Source organism: Hemicordylus capensis, chromosome 3 (genome assembly GCF_027244095.1).
Source record: "Hemicordylus capensis ecotype Gifberg chromosome 3, rHemCap1.1.pri, whole genome shotgun sequence".
Lineage (NCBI taxonomy): Eukaryota > Metazoa > Chordata > Lepidosauria > Squamata > Cordylidae > Hemicordylus > Hemicordylus capensis.
In genome coordinates this window covers 222,567,594-222,588,989 of record NC_069659.1, presented here as the reverse complement: position 1 = coordinate 222,588,989, position 21,396 = coordinate 222,567,594, and the positions used below count along the sequence as shown (strand labels likewise).

At 44.0% G+C, this 21,396-nt stretch overlaps 1 long non-coding RNA gene across 2 annotated transcripts in view; it reads right to left on the bottom strand.

The window, feature by feature from the left end:
* LOC128351777 (uncharacterized) overlaps positions 1–12,273 on the bottom strand; it is a 56,187-nt gene extending 43,914 nt beyond the window's left edge. For both annotated transcript variants that reach the window (XR_008320033.1, XR_008320034.1), the window contains exons 1-2: positions 12,164–12,273; positions 6,854–6,973 (exon numbers count right to left, since the gene is read on the bottom strand). This is a non-coding gene — a long non-coding RNA (uncharacterized LOC128351777). The remainder of the gene's footprint in view (positions 1–6,853; positions 6,974–12,163) is intronic.
* Positions 12,274–21,396: the final 9,123 nt, after the last annotated feature.

The window sequence follows — 21,396 nt, the reverse complement described above, 5'->3', positions numbered from 1 at the left end:
TGATGAAACAGTGGTTTTAGGCATTCAGACTACCATGAAATTGAACTTTGGGCTCATTTGTCTTCAGTTTGGTGTTATGTGCGAAGGTAGCCATGGATGTGTTCTTGGCCAATGGCCTTTTTGTTAACTTTTATGTTAACTTTAACATATCTTGAGGTGAAAAACTAGCCAAGTTTTCCTCCTACCTTGCTTTCACGCGATCGCTTCTACCCAGGTTTTCATCCTACCCTGCTTCCACACAACTGAAAATTGGGAGCACACTCTGCTTCCAAACCCAGGTAGAACAGAGTTTTTGAAAGTGTGAATGATCTCCTTTTATTATTTTGACTTAGGGTCCCAATGATATATATAAAATTACTCACAAATGCAGGAAGACCGCAGTACTGGAAAAAATCAGACTTAATAAATGACCTTTAAAAAAAAGAAAAAGTAGGAGTACACGAGAAACAGAACTGCAGGAGAAGCAGAACTGCTGATGTCTACAAGTGAAAATGAAAGTTATAAACAAAATCTTTCATACTGGTGAGCTTATCATCACCTAATCATGGCCCATTCTCCTCTGGCATTGAAGCTACAGATAAGATAAGAGAAGCTAATCAGAACCCCTTCACAGCCCCCAGAGCAATGTGGAAATTTATAGTACAATCCATTCTTGCAACTCATTCTCCTCTGCCAAGGTATCCAGTAGGTACACATCAGTGCCAGCACAGTTAAATCCACATGAATTGACTATCTGACCTGCCCCATGGGTAAAGTGAGACAAAACAAGACTCCTTAGATCTATATAGCAGCTTTAGAATCCAGTGGATAATACTGTTAAATTTACTGAGAGACTCAAAAGTGAGTGTGTGTGTGTGTGTGTAATAGGATAATCAGAAACTGATTCTAAGTGAGAGCTGAATGAGTGGTTTACATAAAAGAACCCATTATATTGTTTAATAGATGCTGTAGATCCCAGAAGAGGGATATACAATTTATGCCCCACAAAATTGTACCCAACTGTACCCAAAATTGTACCCACTTTCCAGTTTTGCAGTCCCAGGCGGGAAACAAAACAGGAGGTGTATTGAGTTCATGGTAGGCTGCCATTAGGGAGGTGTGAAGAAAACCGAGAACTTTAATGTGTTATATTAAACCTTCTTCAGTTTCCTTCAAAATTCCTTGGATATTTCACCCAAAGAGGTAACTCAATATTTTATTGTAGGCAAATTCTGGTGGCAATGTAGGGGTGTGTGGGAAATATACATTCCCCCTCACCCAGCAATGCCACCAGTCTTGTCAAAATTATTGACTTATCTCAAAATTATTTTTATATTTTTCATGGGAAACACAAGAAACCTCACAGATCTGCTTCAAATTTTACTTCAGCAAAATTTGGCTACAACTGTAGCAATTGTACATACAAATTAGGTGGGTTCCATTTCGCTTCATGGATCATTTGTAGTGGTGTGCACGGAACCGTCTAGCCTGGTTCGGTTCGAGGCCAGAGTGGTTCGGCCCCCATCGAACCCGCCCATCTGGTCCACGAACTTAAAAAAAAAAATCAAAATCAAAAAAGTAACTACCTGTAGCCCCTTCGGGGGGGGGGGGGGGCTTGCTGTAGCTGTGGGGGGGGTCCGTGTGGGTTCCCTCTCCCCCCACCAGCCTCCCTCATCACCACCACAGCCGGGTAAACAGAGTCTTTTTGGCCCTTTCGGGCCCCCGTAAAAATGAGCGGCTGCCATTTTGGCTGCTGCGCGCATGCGCACATGCCATCTGCCTAGCCAGAGGCCATGGCAGGCCTCGCATAGGGCATTTGCGCATGTGCGGTGGCAACCAAAATGGTAGCCGCTTGCTTTTACGGAGGCCCCAAAGAGCCAAAAAGACTATGTTTACCTGGCTGCAGCAGTGATGAAGGAGGCCGGCGGGGGAGAGGGAACCTGTGTGGACACCCCCCCACACACAGCTACAGCAAGGTTACTTTTTTTATTTTAAATTTTATTTTTAAAAAAAGTTTGCGGACCTACCAGACCGGACCCGGTGGTCCGGTTCCAGTCCGGATGGAACCGCGGTGTGTGTGTTCAGTTCAATCACGATCCCACGAACCCCCGGACTGAACCGTCGGACCACGGTCCCCCAGACCAGTTCTGCATTTCCCTAGTCATTTGACGCTTCAGCCTATTATTTAAGGAACTGTGTTTTTAAAAGAATTGTGAATGAGCAACACACTTATTTTTAGTTTAATAGCTGTACAGCTTAATGGGGGAGGCGGGGGTGGGTGGGTAGACTTCTGAAAAACAAAGACATAGGTATCCAACAGAAGATATATGATCCCAGCATCAAAGTTGTGCTTTAGTAATGCATTCCTGAAATATCTGTGATAGAGGATTGCATTTGGATGCTTGGGTGAAAAGATGGATGCCTGTGTTATGCAAGTTTCATTTGGATGTTTATTTTATTCCAATAACTAATGAGTTTTTTTGGAAAGGTTTTGCCTGCAGTAAGAATCTGATTCTGCACTTTGTTTTACAAATGAGCATCTACTGTGAGTGACCAAGCAGAAGAAACCTATGGAAACCTTTCACCGTCTTGCAAGAATTTCAGCTGCAACAACTTTCCTTTCCACTGCCGGCTGTATTAAGATGTGATATAGGACACGTATAAGATCACTGCAACTGAGTATATAGTTTACTACTTAAGCTAGTACAGACATAATAATGTGAGGGGGACAGTGTGATTATGGATGACATCATCAGCACCCTGGATGAGGAAGCCCTACCTTGAAAGAGACTTTTAACATATGGCTGCTTTGGCAGTCATTTCCAGGCTGGAGCGAGTCCTTACTAGATCGATCATGGTACAAATTTGCCCCTGGGCTCCAGTGAAGTCAGGAAACAGCTAATGGGTTGAACTAAGGCCATACTTGCTTAACTAACAAAGATCTGCAACAGTGCAATACTCAACTTAAGCTACAACTAGAGTGCTGGTAACTCCTCCCACTGTGGGGGAGAGACTAGCCTCACTATGAGGTTTATTTATCCACTGCTGGGCAAAGCAACCAGGCTTGGAGGCTTCCAGCAGCCATGCAACTTCCATAACTTCCTCTTTGCCACACAGTTTGCTGTGTCAAGGGGGAATTGCCTGAGTCACTGGCACCTGAGCCCCAAAACTCTGATGGGTGCACCAAATGTCACCCCAAAGGGAGTTCATTCCCCGACAACCTGGGCCACACAGCCCTCAGGAGCTGTTCCAGGATTACCAGCGTGGTGTAGTGGTTAGAGTGCTGAACTAGGACCGGGGGGACCCGAGTTCAAATCCCCATTCAGCCATGATACTAGCTGGGTGACTCTGGGCCAGTCACTTCTCTCTCAGCCTAACCTACTTCACAGGGTTGTTGTGAGGAGAAACTCAATTATGTAGTACACTGCTCTGGGCTCCTTGGAGGAAGAGCGGGATATAAATGTAAATAAAGAAATAAAAATAATTCTTGAACTGCCTCCCAAAACCCACACTCACCTGCCAGCATGACCCAAACTACACTAGTAAGTGGCTCCCACCCCTGACTATAGGCCTGGTGTCAAACAAACATCAGTGAGGTCTAGATGAAAAAATTCCCACCAACAGCTTTGATGACAACAAAAAAATTCCTTCTGCCCCCACCCCCGGCCAGCTAGTCTCTCACTGAAAAAGGGTGGGTGGGAGCTAGCTTATTTGCACCGACTTTCTACACAGCCACACAGGCATGGAGGTCAGCGGAGTGTCAGGGGTGTGGCACCCTCTCTGCAGGATGCTGGGTTGGCTACCACTGGGGTATATAGGGTGTCCGGTGCTGGAGGTAGGTAAGTTTGACACTATTTAAAGTGATATGTTCCCATCCTCACTGCAGCCCTGGAGCAGGGGTCACCAGCCTGTACTGGTGGGGAGGACATATAAATATTCCGTAAATACATAAGTGGTACAAAAAAGGCATTGTGTGTTACCAGCAGCATTAGATTGGTTCTTTCTGCTGCTATTCATGATTGCTCCTTTTGGCTATGTAATACAGATTCATAAGAAGAATAGGGTAGAGGTGGAATGATGAAGAGGCTCTTCCAGTTTAATGTTTTCTACCACATGAATGTTTCAAGCTGCATTTCCAGGGAAGAATATATACTGAAAGGATGAAATCATTCATAACTGAGAAGCTATGTGTATTTTCCAAGAGAGAATACAGTGTTAGAATACAATAAATACAATGTTAGGTTTCCACTAAAAATATGATAGTCTTACTGAAATTGTTTTTGCTCCCTACCATTAAATTTCCTCAAAGCAGAATCCTCCAAGTTCAGCCATAGGATCTGCTAAACATCATCTATATTGCAGTAACAACAAAGTTGATGGTAGTAATTGTATTTATTTCATTTATTTCCCATTCTTCCTCTAAGGAGCTCAGGTGGCACACATGGTATCCTGTCCCCCATTTTAACCCTATGAGGTTGATTGGGTTGAGAGTTGGTGACCTGCTCAAGGCCAGCCAGGGAACTTCATAGCTGATAAGGGATATGAATATGTTCTAGTCCAGCACTCTGTTGGGAATTCTCTCTGGTAGGAGAAACCCTTTTTCATTATAGCAGAGTGCACAGAGGCACAACACAGTAGAATTTTGTTAGGCATGCATGTATGCTGAGAATAAAGTAACTTGGAGCCAGTTCATAGTTTCAAATCAATATAAATGATATTTATTAGAGAACTCCATTCTAGATAGAAAAGTGAGGAGTTAGGATCTCTAATCTATATATCTAGCTGGATGCAGATGGATTCTGCATCTCTGCACACATGGTGCAGGGGAGAGGAGCTTGCATGTTGCAAGGTAGAAGGAAGGGAAGAGAAGAGAGAGAGGAAGGAAGTCCCTAAGACTAGCAATCTACATATCAAAGGGATAGTGTCAGAGCAGTAGAGAAGCAATGACCAATGTCTTGACCCTCTAGCCCTCGGACTCACTAGTCTGTCCTCCCATGTCATTGAGACAAGAGACAGCGTATAATCCTTCACTTCCAACACACTCCACTACCACTACACTGTGCTGGCTCTGGATCTACATGGTTCCCCCCCATACTTTTGGTTCCAGTTCACTGACTGCCTTTAAAAACACTAGCAAATGCTCTAGGTCAGAGGTGTACAACCTAACATAGAACATAAGAACAGCTCTGCTGGATCAGACCCAAGGCCCATCTAGTCCAGCATCCTGTTTTGCACAGTGGCCCACCAGATGCCGCTGGAAGCCACAGGCAGGAGTTGAGGGCATGCCCTCTCTCCTGCTGTTACTCCCCTTGGCCCTCCAGCTGTTTTTGGACTACAACTCTCATCATTCCCAACCACAGTAAGGGATTATGGGAGCTGCAGTCCAACAACAGCTGGAGGGCCAAAGTTGTGCAGCCCTGCTCTTGATCGATGCACGAGATGAGCCATGACAGCAATGAGAAAATCATATCAAATGTCTGCATGTCCCCATACCTTACCTGTGTCCATTTTCATTCTTCCTAGTCATGGAACAACAAAATTCCCCAGAATTCATATTAGCATACAGGAAGTCTGGAATTTATGGAAGCCCCCAGTTTTTGCAAGCCTTCTTGGCTGCTTTTTTCCATCCTCTTCCTGCTTGCAACTTAGTTAATTTAGGTAAATGGGGAGGAAAGAAATTGGCACAGGAGAAAGCACAGCATTTTGAGCTCAGCTTAACTGTAGCAGAGGTTGAGCTTTGTTCACAATGGTTTGGGCATTTTAGAATTGGGAGGAGTTTTATTTCTTATTATTTATATTTAGAGTGGCCACCTAATGGCATAGCAGGGAAGTGAGTTACCTGGCAAGCAAGAGGTGCTGGTTCGAATCCCCACTGGTATGTTTCCCAGACTGTGGGAACCTCCTATATTGGGCAGCAGTGATATAGGAAGGTGCTGAAAGGCATCATCTCACACTGCGTGGAGGGAGGCAATGGTAAACCCATCCTGTATTCTACCGAAGACAACTACAGGGCTCTGTGGTTACCAGGAGTGGACACCGACTCAAGGGTACAACTTTACTTTACTTATAGTAATTAGGCACTAATTACTGTAAACAAAATAAAACAAAACAAAATAAAAGCCACAGTTCTTAGCCTCAGAGTTATAATTTAAGAGACTGGACACAAATGGAAAAGGGTATGGAGGCAGAAAAAGGGAGACAAAGAGATCAGTTTGAGAGTCCCAAAGAGGTGAGTTTTTAAGAGGCACTTGGAATGGGCTACTTACCCAGACAAGATGCAATCAACTTGTTTTAATAGAAAAAGAAATGTTGCACCAGCTGCTGATCCAAAGTGCTGACCGAAAAATGAACTATAATGAACCATGCAAGCTCCTTAATTTAGTTAGCACACATAATTACATTTCTACCTCCCACTCGGCACAATAATTGCATGGATGCCCTGCTTTGAAAAAGAAAAAGAAAACATTTTTGGTGCCTTAATGGGAAGGTTTAAATGATGGGGCCCCACTATGGGATGAGATGCTAATAACAGCGATCAATAATGCAGCTTTGGGCTTGTATTTGTTTTAGTTAAAATCACACCCCTGGTTGCAAGAGTATCGCAGCCCTAATTTGGATTGACGGTAATTGCCCATGCTCCCAGGTGTTGCATGGATGAGAAGAATTGATTCTGAAGATTTGGCAGGTTAATGCAGCCAGGAAATCCTTTCCCTCCATTTTTGTTGTTGTTTTTCGTCTCTCTTTGTGTTACAACAAACAATCCTCCTGGTGCTTTATAAATGCTTCATTGGTAGCAATGTTGCTTTTTCAAAATAACAGCTGGAGGCCTGCAAGATGATCCACCACTATCATAAATCATTGGCTCTCGTCTCACCTTTAAAGCTGTGAATGGCCTGCACTCTGCACACTCTGTGGAGCACTTGCTCTTGATATATCCTCTCCCTCAGATAAGCAGGTGAATGTCTGCTCCAGATTGGCAGGTGAGGGTCTGCTCCTAAAGGACACAAGACCGTGCTGTATCAGATCAAAGGCTATCTAGTCCAGCATCCTGTTCTCCTCAGTGCCCAGTCAGAGTGTCTCTGGGAAGCAAGCAGGACATGAAAGCAATAGCCATCCCCTGTTATTGCTTCTCAGCACCTAGTATTCAGAGGCTTCATTTTCAGGAGCGGAGATGTATACGGCATTGAGACAGCCTATTCACTTGTGTTGCCAACCTTATGGATACTGCTACCCTTGTACATGCACCAGATTCCACTGTCTTCCAATAGGGACAATAGTTTTTTTGTTTAGGAAAGCCTTTTAAATAAATAACGCTCATGGTTATTCTGATAGTTTTTGGTTGCTATTGATTTGATATGTTGTTTGTTTTATCTGAATGTTGGTTGTAGTCTTTAGGTTTTTATATTTGTACACCACAGTGTATTTTTTATAGACAAGTGATCAATACAGTTTACAAATAAATTTCAAATAAATTATGCTGCTGACTTTGATTTACATCTACCAAAAAGTTGGGGGATCTTATATTTCTCTTTACCTGTATGTACCTGTGAGGCATTTCATCAGTTCTGACATTTACCTGTGGTCCAGGACTGATAACAATGGCTGAATTGCTTATAATGGGAAACCAGTGTAAAAGGAGCCAGAAGTTTCCAAACTTGTACACCTGAATGCCTGCAACTCTGGTCCCATTTGGAAAGCGATCCTAGGTTGTGCTCGGCAAACTCCAATTTGAGCCCATGGCTTGTAGTGAATTTCTTTGCTCATACCTGAGGTTTGAGTTCTGGAGTGTGATGTGCAAATGCAGAACTGGAGGCTTAATTCACTGTAACCAGAGTTGAGGGAGGAAGTTCCTCCCTCTCTCTGCCTATGATTGGCTGTGCAAGCTGTCCTTCATGGAAGAAGGAAGCCCACAAAGCCAGTTCCCCCTCCTGACTGCAGAGACCCTGCTCTCAATTTTGTCCAAATGCAGACAGGAGAGCAGGGTGGGCTGAGGAGCAGAACTGCATGTTCATTGGACCTGTGGTTCCATGTTACATGCGAATAAATACATTGTCTGGGGTTCAACCATGCTTGCAGATCATGGGAGAGTGAGGGAAACCAGTACCCAGTGTTATACTTTATCCAAAGAGGACCCCAGTGGAAGTGGCCATTTGAGACACAATTGTCTGTCAGTGGCTTTAGGTGTCCCAAGAGGGGTATCAAGAAGAACATGACAAAGCACTTGCTGATAAAGGAAGCAGGATCAGCTTCTGGAAGGTCAATGAGTCATATGACAGTGGCCTGTTAACTGCCCCTGCTAAATGAGCAAAGAAGCATTCTTCTAAAGTGATGATTCTCTTTATTTAGCAGGGAGAGAGCAACTGGCCCTATCTGCCTCCAGCACAGTATCCTTCCAGGGATTGTTGCTGGTGTCTATCTTATGTTTCATTTTAGATTGTGAGCCCTTTGGGGACAGGGATCCATCTTTATATGTGTGTATGTATGTATGTTGTTTGTTATTCCTCTATGTAAACCCCCCAGCTAACTTGGCAAAGAGGCACCTTTTAATGTGGTGATTCTCTTTATTTAGTAGGTGGAGAGTAACTGGCCCTATCTACCTCCAGCACAGTATCCCTCCAGGGACTGTTGCTGGTGTCTGTCTTATGTTTCTTTTTAGATTGTGAGCCCTTTGAGGACAGGGATCCATTTTGTTTATCTTATTTATTTGTTATTTCTCTGTGTGAACCTCCCTGAGCCATTTTTGGAAGGGCGGTATAGAAATTGAATAAATAAATAAATAATAAACCACTTTGGGAACTTTTGCTGAGAAGCAGTATATAAATATTTGTAGAAGTAGTAGTAGTAATGGTGAAAGCATCCTATCATCAGAGAGCCAAAGCAGGAGAAGTGAGACAAGCTAGAAGTCCAGATAAATAAAGCAAGATAGACAGACAGCTTCACTCTGTGGAGAAAGTCCAGGTGAGAACTGGGAGGGTAGCTGTCCCAAGTGAGACACTGAACTGCTGATTGTGTGTGTGTGTGTGTGTGTGTGTGTGCGCGCGCGCGTGCATGCACAGTATATATGGCCCCCTCCATAGCTTTTGAGGAGTGGAAGATCTATATTGTTATATTCTCTTTTCTGCACTGGTATGGGGGTTACATCAAGGACATAGCAAGGTTGGAGTTCACCTTGGGACAAGAAGTAAAGATGGGCCCCTTCATTTCCTCCCCCACACTTCTCCCCTCCTCAATTTGTCTTTGCTGTAGAACTGTAAGAAAATGGTGAAAAATAAAACATTTTCAGCATGCCCTTTCTCTTGTTTCTATAAAAATAATATCACACATTTTTCTTGCACGAGAATGTAGAGCAACCTATCCTTCAGCCACCACTATCTTCCTCAGGGGCCCAGGGACATTTATCCCACCTTGTTCAATTATAGCTAAGCCCCTGGTTGGGTTAGATGAATTTTGTTCATACTGGATATGCATTTTTATATTATATTTTTGAATGAATGTTTGTTTTATCTATGTACTAGGAGAGCTGGTCTTGTGGTAAAGTATAGTGTGCTGTCAAGTCAGTTTCAACTCGTGGCGCCCACAGAGCCCTATGGTTGTCTTTGATAGAATACAGGAGGGGTTTACCATTGCCCCCTCCCATGCAGTGTGAGATGATGCCTTTCAGCATCTTCCTATATCGCTGCTGCCCAATATAGGTGTAGTAGCGGGGATTCGAACCAGCAATCTCTGGCTTGATAATCAAGTCATTTCCCCACTGCACCATTAGATGGCTGGTCTTGTGGTACTGAGCATGAAATGTCCCCTTTGTTAAGCAGCATCCACCCTGGTTTGTATTTGAATAGGAGACTACATGTAAGCACTGTTAGATATTCCCCTAAGGAATGGGGCTGCTCCGGAAAGAGCATCTGCATGCTTGCATGCAGAAGGTTCCACGTTCCCTCCCTGGCATCTCCAAGATAGGGCTGAAAGAGGTTCCTGCCTGTAACCTTGGAGAAGCCACTGCCAGTCTGGGTAGACAATACTGAGCTAGATGGACCAATGATCTGACTTGATAGAAAGCAGCTTCCTCTGTTCCTATGCACTAAATTCTTTAATTTTCTACTGCTGAAAATTGCTTATTTGACCTTTATCTGGACCTGTTTGTCCTTTAGTTTATTACTGTGCCAGAGTCTACTCTTTCTCACAACTGATTAGCTTTAATCTTTCCCCTCCTAAACTGTGCAATGTAGGTTATTCGAAATATCATTGTGTTTTAAATAACTGATAATAATTGTATTGATATTTACAACTGGCAATGTTATATTTTTTTCAAATTGATTACTAGGGAAATTGTGTAGTGCATATTAAGGCCTTACACATGATCCGTATGTAGAGCTGAAAGGGGATTGCGGGGAGAGTGGGTGACCCGCTCTCCCCGCAGACGATCAGGCAGCCATTCCTGGGCAGCCAGGTCAGCTGCCCAGACGAGGACTGGCTCTGTCATGGAGCCGGTTAGGACTGTGGGGTTCGGGGGCCTCCCAGCCCCCAGAAGTCCCATAAGGCACCATGCAAGTGCATGGCCCCTTTTGGGGAGCTGCCTGATGCCAGGAGGCTTGTGGTAGCCTCCCGGGTCAGTTTCTACTGCGCACGAGAATAGCCTCCTTGTATTATAGAATGGAATTGCTCATTGATATGCTGTTCTGTTTTTTGAATTATTTTCATTGATGTTTGTGTATTGTGAGCTGCCCTGAGCACAGTTTTATTGTGGAAAAGCAGCATATAAATTTGAATATAATATATAGGAATAGAAGCATTCACTTGCTTTGAAAAACAAATCAAGGTTATGAAGTTGTTGTACTACATTTTACAGGAGCAACCCTATTTCATTGTTGGTATAGCACGCCTGTTTATTCCTGGCCATCTCAGGCTGGTGATTAAAAATCAAGAAGTTTAAAAGGTACTTACAAACCTTGAGGCTTAATGTTCTCTGCAGGAGATGTTTATAATTGTATGTCTTCTTGCCTCCAACCCTGCATATTTCATTGTTTCCTTTGAAGATGGCAACAGCAAAAGTAACTTCATGCTAGGTAAGGATAAGGAAGGGGACTGAGAGGGAGGGTAAATCCCACAGGCCCAGAGTGTGTTGAGAATTACTAGTTTGGAGTATCTTATTAAAAAGGGGAGCTTATTATTGTTTCCATTGGGGAAACTAGACACATAGTGACGAGGGAAAGCTACATTTCCTGCTGTTTACTTCTGCTGCCTTTCTCTTTTCAACTACTCTCTTGACCTCTTAAAATCTTTCCCCTGCCCTCAGTACTCAGCAGAAACTATCCTCATTAAAATTTCCATTGGCCTTCTTGTTACCATATCTAAAATGTCTCAATTTAGCCCCTTTTCCTTCTCCACCTCCATGCCTTGGCTTTCTCAGCTGCTTCTTCTCCTACCTGTCAAACAGATCGTCCATTTTATTCATCTGGAGTGGGGCAAGGTCAAGATTATTGCCACATGCACCATTTTCAATTTGCCAGCAGCTTTATGTCAATCCTTGTGGCAGGCAGCAGCTGCCCTTGCTGCTGCCAATGTGCAGTCAATCTCACGCAGTATTCAAGAGCCACACAGCACAATCCTATGCATGTTTCCTTTAGAATTCGGGGTATGCATGTTCCGAGGTTTGTGGTCGGGACTGAATCTGGACTGAACCACGGTTCTGTGAACTGGTGTGTTCTGGTTTGGCCCAACCATGAACCAATCTGGTGGTTTGAGCCCAAGTGAGGGCAGTGCCCGGGGGCAGGCCGGTGAGCAGCACCTTTAAAAGCAAACAAGCAGGTTCTTACCAGCATTACTTCCACTCCAGGCAGCTTCCTGTGGCAGTGGTTCTCCCCCCCACTGCAGTACCAGCACTCACCTGACCGCCATGCATGTTGCCACATGTGGGCTGCTGGTGGGAGTGCTACTGCAGCAGGAAGATTCCTGGAATGGCAGTAATGCTGGTAAGGACGTGCTTATTTACTCTTAAAGGTACGGCTTACCCCCTTCCCCCAGCGCTGCCCTCACCAGTCCTCAAACCACTGGGCCAGTTCACAGTTGGTCTGGACCGGACTGGTTCACGGCACCGTTGTTCGGTCTAGATTCAGACCCGACCACGAACCTCAGGCCACACACACCTCTACGTAGAATTAGGTCAATTGTGTTCAATGGAACTTACTCCTTTGTGTAGTTAAGATTGCAGCCTTAGTAATATAACTAGGAAGGAGAGTGGGAGGTAGCATGATTAGCTGTTAGGTGACCAGAAAGGCATCTCCTTTGGTGTCCAAGTTACAATGGAGGATATAACAGTGGTTGCTTAGCAACAACACACAGAAGTGCTTCCCTCCCCTCCCCTCCCCTTCCCTTCCTGAGCAGTCAGGATGAAGCCAGCTACAGTAACAGTGTAACGTTACTTTCAAACATAACTTTGAGAGGCAGAGAACAACCTGAAGTTTGTAGCTGTGGAGGGGTGGAATTTCAATAAACCAGTTGGAGGCATTCTTCAGGCTGTATAAATAGATATAATATGCCAGCTGCTGACCCCTACTCTACCATATTGATCCAGCAAATTAGGTCAAAAGCCTCACAAGTTGTGCTGACAGAGTTAACATAAAAGGTAAGATTAGAAATATTTTCCTAGACTTTGCTCTTTTAAAAAAACAAAACAAAATCAGCTGTTCCCAGAGGTTGTATGTGGATCCCTCCAATGGCTCTAAGGGTTACCTGCCTTTTGGTGAGATATTTTTCTTCTGGAACTTCTTAGTATACATTCAGAGGTGTACTCTGGAAGAGTAGCAAATTGGTAGTTTACATCTGTGAGTTTCGGTCTCTTTCATTCAATCAAATGATTTCTTCATTATACTGCTTCTCATTTCATAGACAGTTGATCTTTGCAGAAAGAAAATATAGAATTTTTTTTAAAGGGTGAAGGATTGCTATTTCTGTGGTGCCAGGAAAGATGTATCAGCAGGCTTCTTCTATGTATTCTTCTATGTATTCTTCTATGGCACTGTAAGTGCTCTGTGTCTATTTTTAATATCATTAGAGTTGAAAAGAATCACAAAGGCAACACAAAAGGCTGTCATTGTAAAACAAAAACCCCCAACTACTGGGATGTTTAGGATATCTGGATACCCAGATTTAAGGATATCAGGTCCTTACAGTGGGCCATATTCCCTGGGGCTCCTCACATGTGAGATAAATATGAGACTCATTCAGTTACCTTCACTTATGCAAACACCTGAAAGGCAACTTCTTTACAGTGCTGGATACTGGAGCGGGGTGAGTGGGGATTCAAGCAAAACACCCTCAGTGGATCCTCTTAACCTGGAACAGGAAGTCCATGCAAACTAAGCATATTTTCATGTTGTGTCAGACCTTCTTGAGTGCAGCAGGCTTTTTGCCGGTCTTTGTACACTGAAAAACTTTCTGCAGAGCAGATGTCCTTTCCAATGTACTTGCACATGGGACAGAGAATAGTTGACTGGAGCAACCTAAGGTTCCGCTTGTGGGTAGCTAACCATTTGCTCTGTGTTTTGAGTTCCAGTTGTCTGAAATGGATCTCCTGCAACAGCATGGCAACAGCATGGCAATCATCTCTGAAAAACTAGGTGTGATACTGAGAAATGTTCAGCTGAGCCTGAGAAGAGGCAACTGAGCAGTGGTGCACCTAGGTAATTTTGGAGCCTGGACCTAAGAGCCTCTGGAGGCCTCCCCCATCCCCTGCAAATTAAGCATTAGCATGCTCCACCGGGCGACCACACCACCTAGGACAGACTAAAGAGGATTTGGGGGCCCGCAGGGACTGTGGAGGCCCTGAAATTTGGCCCTGAAGTCCAGTGGTAAGAGCACCTCTGCAAATGAGTTCCACTTCTAGCCTTTTAGCTAGATGGGTGGGGGGCATAATTTAGGAGGAGGCATTCCCCCCCTGCCTCACATCTTCCTGTTTGAGATCATATGCCATAATTTGTCAGGAATACCCATATCTCTGGCCAGCTCATGGGTTCAACATGTTAAGCATGGTTAGCAACAGTTAAATTGATCTAAATGTGCTTGGAAAGCATGCCAAAAGTGCAAATCTCTTTGCTTAATAAAGGGACTGCACTACTGAATGTTTGACCTCTGTTGTTAATGTTGTTTTCCTTAGTACGAGATTGTTATAAGAATATGCATGAACCATACAGTATATGCTAGAAAAATACACTGATATTTTGCAATTGTATTTCACACACACACACACACACACACACACACACACACACACCCCTTTTGAATCTTTTTTGGGTCTAGCCTGCCCCAAGTGAGTTGTTTGTCCTGCCTTATAGAAATAGTGCCATTGTAGTGTACCTTATCTGAAGCCAGAAACTGTGCTGATTTCTCCATTGCATCTATCCAAAATGGAAGCATTTTGCAATGTATTTTTTGGCCACTTGTGATTTATGAAATTATAGTGGCTCTTCATGAATGTGCGATTAATGTTGGCCAGCCCAAACGGCTTGTGTATAATTTTGCCAACAGATATTCCTCTGGATAGATGTTTACTGCTATCCAGGTGCACACAGACCATTGTGCATTATCAATTTGGCAGGCTTTGTGGGAGAGAGGGAGTCTAGAAAACATGTAAAAAGGATACCTGCATTTTGAAGGTATGCCTTGCCAGTTTCCTGCACTTTGGGTTTAGTAGACAAGTACTGTGAACGAACTGTATCTGTCAGTACTATAAAACAATACACATCATAGAATCTGTAATTATAGCAAAGACATGAGCTTACTAAAATGCCAGTTTCTGGTTTATTTTCAAAAAGCATGTTACTATGCTGGAAAGAAGAAATAAAACCCTGTAAAGGGAGATTAGACAAATGAACGGAGGATAGGTCTATCAACAGCTGTTAATCATGATGACAATATGTCACTTCTAAATTCAGAGACAGTGTTCTGCTGAATACGAGTTGTTGGGGAGCAACAATAGAGGAGAGTTATTGACTTCATGACCCACTTGTAGGCTTCCCAGAAGCCCCTGACTGGCCTCTGTGAGAAACACAATACAGGGCTTGAGAGATCTCTAATAAAATCCAGTAGGATTCTTCTCATATTCTGGAGTTTTTAAGATGTGAGTGCTCTGTTTCCAATGTTTTCTCCAGTCTTTGCTATTCCCTGGCTCAGCTTCTCTGCCAGAGGAGCTTTGGATACTTACTCCAAAAGTCAGGCCATGGCAATGTGGCTTCTTTCAACAAAACTCCCTTTCAACAAAGCAGACAAAAGATCTATGCCTCTGGCCTGAGGATTAAAGGGTTTTTCTGCTTTACAACTAACCTGCATTTTAATCCCTCCTCCCCTTGCTTTAGAATCACAAGCCATATCAAATGGCAAAGGCCATTTCCTTCATATGACAGACATGGTCATGGCCAAACTTCCTGGTTCTAATTACTGTAGAAAGAGGCTCACACATAGGAGAGGATATAAGAGCTTCGGTATGCTTGACAATCTGAGTTTTGCTTGTGGTGTCAATCCAGCCCCCTGTCAGCACCCAGAAACAGGGATCTGAAAGGAATGCATTAAAAACATTTAACCATGATCTGTGAAGCTGTATCACTGACATAGGAGCTCTTCTCACAATCACTGAGAAGAGCTCCGGGGAGGTCTGCTGGGAGAGCGGGTTTCACTTACCCTCCCCACAGACAACCGTCCGTGTCTCTCTGGGCGGGTGGATCACCTGTCCAGACAACTGGCAGCTGCTCCCTGCAGCTCCAGAGTTCAGGTTGCAAGGAAGTGCCCCGCCTGTAGTTCCAATAACACACGGTGTGAGTGTGCAGTGCGTTACTGGGATCCCCACTCCCTCCCCCAAGTGTGTGGACACACTAATAAATGAGGTTATTTATTCACCTCATCTTAAAGGGACGCTACTTAGGCTGGTTTGCCACTGTGTAGCCGCCAGGATTGGGCCTGATTCTGGCGCACACGCATGTGTGCAAAACAGGCTGGGCTCCCTTAGCCCAGTTTTGCATGCATGTGTGAATAGCTTCATAATGTTTTAAGAATACAGAATATATTTTTCAGGGATACAGAATCTTCCAGTGCAAGGGTTGGGTGAGATGGCTAGTAATACTGCTTTGTGGGATTCTAATAGACGACTCTGGAGTTTGAGCAGCAGGAGATGTGACCTCTCTTGCACTTGGCTTCCCAGGAAACCAAGGGGTCACTCCAAAAGCCAGAAAAAGTCAAGTGTGCCTGTCTTCTTCTTCTTTTTTTCCTTGCCACCCACTGAGGAATTTGTAGACATTCACTCTGTGAGCTTTCTACCATGCAAAGATTGCTCCAGTGCTGGAGGAATTCCCAGATAACTAGTTAAAGCTGACGTTATGGCCTCTGGGCTCTACAAGACTGGAATGATTGGGGCTTTATTTACAACTGAGAATTGGGCCGATAGTAACCTGGAGCTGTTTTCAGACAGACAGCTCTCTGCGTTTATGCTTGCATACAGCTGTTTTCTGTAGCTCTGGGAGTTATAAACTATGCCCTGCTTGCGCTGTCAACTATTCTTGTTTTAAAACCATGTTCCCTAACAACTGTAAAGGCTACAAATAACAAGAGAGAAAGAGACCATGGCACAGAAGAAAGAGTTGTAAGGTGGGAGAGTTATAACTAAATTATTTCTCCTGTGTTCTGCTCAGGTGTAGTCCATGCAGAGGTACTGTATGTTTCCCCCCTCCAGGTACAAAAAGATGATGCAATATAGCTGAGGCATATTGGATTTGTGGCCTGCCAAGGCTTATAAAGCCCCCTCCCCAGCCAGTTGCTTGACACCCTGCCCTGTTGTTTAGTCCCATGCAGGCAAGAAAAACAGGTGATTATTTAATTGGTGGATCACCATACAATGTTAATGAATTGTGTTTGTTTGGATCACAGCCTGTGCAGCAGGCTTGCTCAACTTAGTCCCCTCCAGCTGTTTTTGAACTACAACTCCCATAATTCCCAGCCACAGTGGACAATAGCCAGAGATTATGGGAATTGTAGGCCAACATCTGCAGGTTGGCCGAAGTTGAGCAGCCCTGCTATATAGGCTTGCTCTCCAGGCTAGAACAAAAATGGGCTGTAGTAATAATAAAAGTTAAAAATACCAATATAAGACTAGTTCACACAAAGTCTAGGCAAACAGACTATACATATGGCAGGCCACTGGTGCAAACTTTGGGATGGTGCACGATTCCTCATCTACAGTCGGTGAGGAGCTAGAACCATGATAACTAAAGCAAGCATTGGTCAGACTGGCAGGTCACTAACATGGCACTTGCATGAACTGGATATCTTGATGTGTAGATTAAAACCACCTTGCCTGATAACATCAACCACAGCAGTAAACAAAAAGCTTCTGATACTCGCTTTGCCTCTGATGCACCCATCCTCTGGGCTCTGCCTCTGACCCATCCCAGGCTCCACCCTCTGGGCTGTCCTTGGTTCCATTTCCCTGCCCAGGTACCAGAATTTTTGAAATTAAAAAATGGCAGCCCTTGTGAAGAGGTGGGTATTCCACCAGCTCTAGCTGATACTTCTGGACTGTCTTCAAACTACCCACACAGAACATGTGACAGTAGTGTATCTCCAATATACTATATATAGATGCTAATGGGCATGTCCACTACAGAAGGGTTCAATAAGATACCTAAAATTGACACAATTAAAATTAAAAGATTAATTACAATTAAAAGATACCTAAAGATTAAAATTAATTAAAGATTAAAATTAAAAGATACCACAATTACAATTAAAAGATACCTAAAATTGACACACCCTGTTGACCAATTAAAGATTTTATGTCACTACAATAATAACCCAAAGCTGTTAAGGTATGGGGCTCAATGATATTTAGTGCTGTTATAGCAGAAGATAAATGAGTCTTCATTCTGAGGCAACAATTCAGCAGTGATATTTGAGAGAGAGAGAGAGAGAGAGCAAGAATGATGTCTCTGAAATTTAAATATCTATTTGTCCTCCCAACCATCACAGAGTCCCAAAAGGGGTTAAGCTGCACATCAGCACAAGATATGTCCTTCCTTGTCTTCCCATTTGGAATATGCCCACCAGGGAGCAAACATTACGTTTTAGTGTTTCATCTAATTTCTGAAACAAGCCTGAGACTGGGGTGGAATTTACTGATCCTATCAAGGATGCAAAGGTAAATGGACAGTGACTGATTCAATTAACCGATAACATCTATTACTACCATGCCAAACAATCTACTCAGAGTAAGTAGCAAGATGAGCAAACAGGGAGATATACACATGTCATTTTCTTTCTTGGAGTTTTCCTTCTTGATTTATGCATTGGCCCAAGCAAGGTGAACAGCTGCAGATAGTGACATAGGAGGGAGGAAAGAGCTTTAAATATCTTCAGTGAAAAAGGAGACCATATTTTCTTTCTTTCTTTTATGAAGCGAGGATGTTCTGAAATAATTTACTGTATATATCAAGATGCATAGTCCACTAGGGAGAAGCCCCTTTCTCTAGAGACTGCAGATGGAAAGATGACATTTTTGTCCTGCTTTAAAGAGCCATCAATTCCCTGATGACGTCAGCAGCCATGACATCATCCCCGCTCCTCCAGTCTCACATCTACATGTATGTTTCACAACCAATATATCCTGCACTAAAGAGACAAAAACTGCCAGGCTTAGAAGCAAGGAGTGAAGAATTAATGTGGAATTCCAAAGCTGTAAGGGTGTGGACAGAACTACTATTCCCTTGCACATCCCTCACAGCACTCACTATAATGATGAACATTTGCTAGTAAGCATGTCTTCACAGCAGCAAATGTTGCTTGTCGTAGATGATGATGATGATGATGTATTGTTTCATTTCACAGCAGCATATATTGCAACTTGAATGATGGGCACATGCAAGATCCACACAGTGCTAGAGTGCTAAGAAGAAAACACATACTCATAATGCTGATATTCTCATACTTAGGATAGAGACTGTTCCTAAGGATGCTAATATTTTCATCATATGGTAAGGTAAAGTGTGCCGTCAAGTCGATTTTGACTCCTGGCGCCCACAGAGCCCTGTGATTTTCTTTGGTAGAATAAAGGAGGGGTTTACCATTGCCTCCTCCCGCACAGTACGAGATGATACCTTTCAGCACCTTCCAATATCGCTGCTGTCCGGTATAGTACCAGTGGGGATTCGAACCAGCAACCTTCTGCTTGTTAGTCAAGCATTTCCCCGCTGCGCCACTTATGATGGACACCAGTTGAACTTTACCATAGGTTCTGTATGCCATTTGCTCTGTCCATTTGCCCTGGAGTAGTTCACTCTACACTGGTGTACTAGAATCAGAAAAGGATATTCACCAGTATATTAATTATAATTGAAGACACTATTTCAGAGAATTATTCTATCCATTCTGTTAAACACATTGTTAAATATTCTTTTCTAAAGCAGCATGTGTGAGCAAATTGTCCTTTTGAGCACTGGTAGAATGACCATTCAGATGAACTGGAGGACCCCCAGCTGATAAAAGGGCATTCTGGGATGGTGTCAGGAAAACCACACAGGGGCGTAGAGACAATTGGTGTGGAATTCTGCCACTAGATTGGTCTCTGGGTTGTTCTGAAGAAACCTTATCACTCCTATTTTGAAAGTACACTGGTTGGCAATAGGTTCTCAGGCAAAATACAAAGTGCTGGTTAAGCGTATCCAGGGTTGGGCAGTCAGGGCATGTGCCCTGGGTGCCAGTTGAAGAGGGTGCAAAAAATGCCTGCCATGCACAAATTTTTATTTTTAATTTTTTTCAATTAGCCAGTGGGAGCCATTGCCACAACTACTCACTGTTATCACTGCTTCCACCATGGCCAGCATCTCCCTCCAGCCCACCCAACCCCCCGCTCATTCAGGCACAGCACTGAACACAGGCACAGCCAGCAGTGCACTCAACTCACGAGTTGCGAGATCTCTGTCTCTGAGTCCGGGTGGGTGGTGTGCAGCAGGGACAGCAGCGGGCGCTCCCATTGGCTGCTGCCTGCTGGCGGAGAGGGCACATGCTTCAATCTGCATGTGCTTGCATGACCACATGGTGGGTTGGACTGGAGCGAGAGACTAGCAGCTGGGTGAGGGAGTTCTTTCGCATGCTGTTGGGTAGTTTGCATGCTGTGTGTGCTGCTGCTCTTCATTGTTCATTCTGGCTGGGCACCATTGAAGGTGGGCACCATGGGGCCATTCCACTTGTCCCCTCGCCTCCCTCATGACCCAAACTTCTGTGTATTCTTTTCTCCTCTGAATTTCTGCTGCCATGCTGCTGAGGGATGGCTGCCAGGGGATAGGGTGAGCTGGGGGTGGTCCTTCCCTTCCCCCCTCCCCGGGCGGCGGCGGCTCCCACAGCATTGCAGGGCCTGTGTAGTGACAGTCTTTCCTACTCCTCAGTGAACACTTACCTGTGCATCTGAGCATGCTCATAAAGGTATGGGCAACTGAGTGGCTACAAACAGGGAGACTGAGCATGAACAAACTCAGACAAGACATGACATGGAAGTTAATCAGGAGAGGAGGAGGAAGTAGTAAAATCTGATGCGGTAGGGGAGAATGCGATGATCTTTTCACTGTAGGCACACCTCATGGGGTGGTGGAGTCGAATGGCAAGCCCTGCATTGCTCTGGGAATGGGAGCCATTGCCATCGTGGGCTCAGACCCCCCAGGTGGTCGTCCCTCGGCCACGTAGCAGCAGAGATGCAAAAGAAAAAGCACGGAGGTTTGGCAGGATGGGGTGGCTCCTCTCATAAACCTTGCATCCCTCCCTCTCAAGCTGAGCCTCCTGCCCCATCATTTCCTCCCTCCTCTCTATCTCGCACGTGAGCTCTCTCTCTTTCTCAAGCCAAGCCTCCTCCATCATTTCCCTCCGTCTCTCTGTCTCACTTTCTCTCTTTCTCAAATCATGCCTCCTTCATCATTGCCCTCCTTTTCTCTATCTCACTATCTCTTTTTCTCAAGCCAAAACTCCTCCATCCTCTCTCTCTCTCTCTCTCTCTCTCTCTTTCTCCCTCTCCCTTCTTTTTCAAAATTATGAGAAAAGCTTCTCTAATTTCCCCCTCCTTAAAATTGCTCCATGTTAAGTGTGATGATTTGGCAGAGGTGGAAAGGAAGAACAATGCATTTTATTATGTATTTTGTACAGATTGTATAGTTTTTATTTTATTAGAATGAATTTTAATTCAATTTATTTTATATTACTTTAAATGAGTCTTGGCCTGCCAGAACTTCAAATGTTAATTTTTGATTAAATTCATTTTAATTAATTTCACTTTGATTTGATTTAATTAATTTGATTTAATTAGTTAATTAAGTGTTACTTTAATAATCAGCACCCTAAAAATTGACCTCGGCCCCCATGAGCCAAGTCATGGTCAGTTTTGGCCCACCAGGT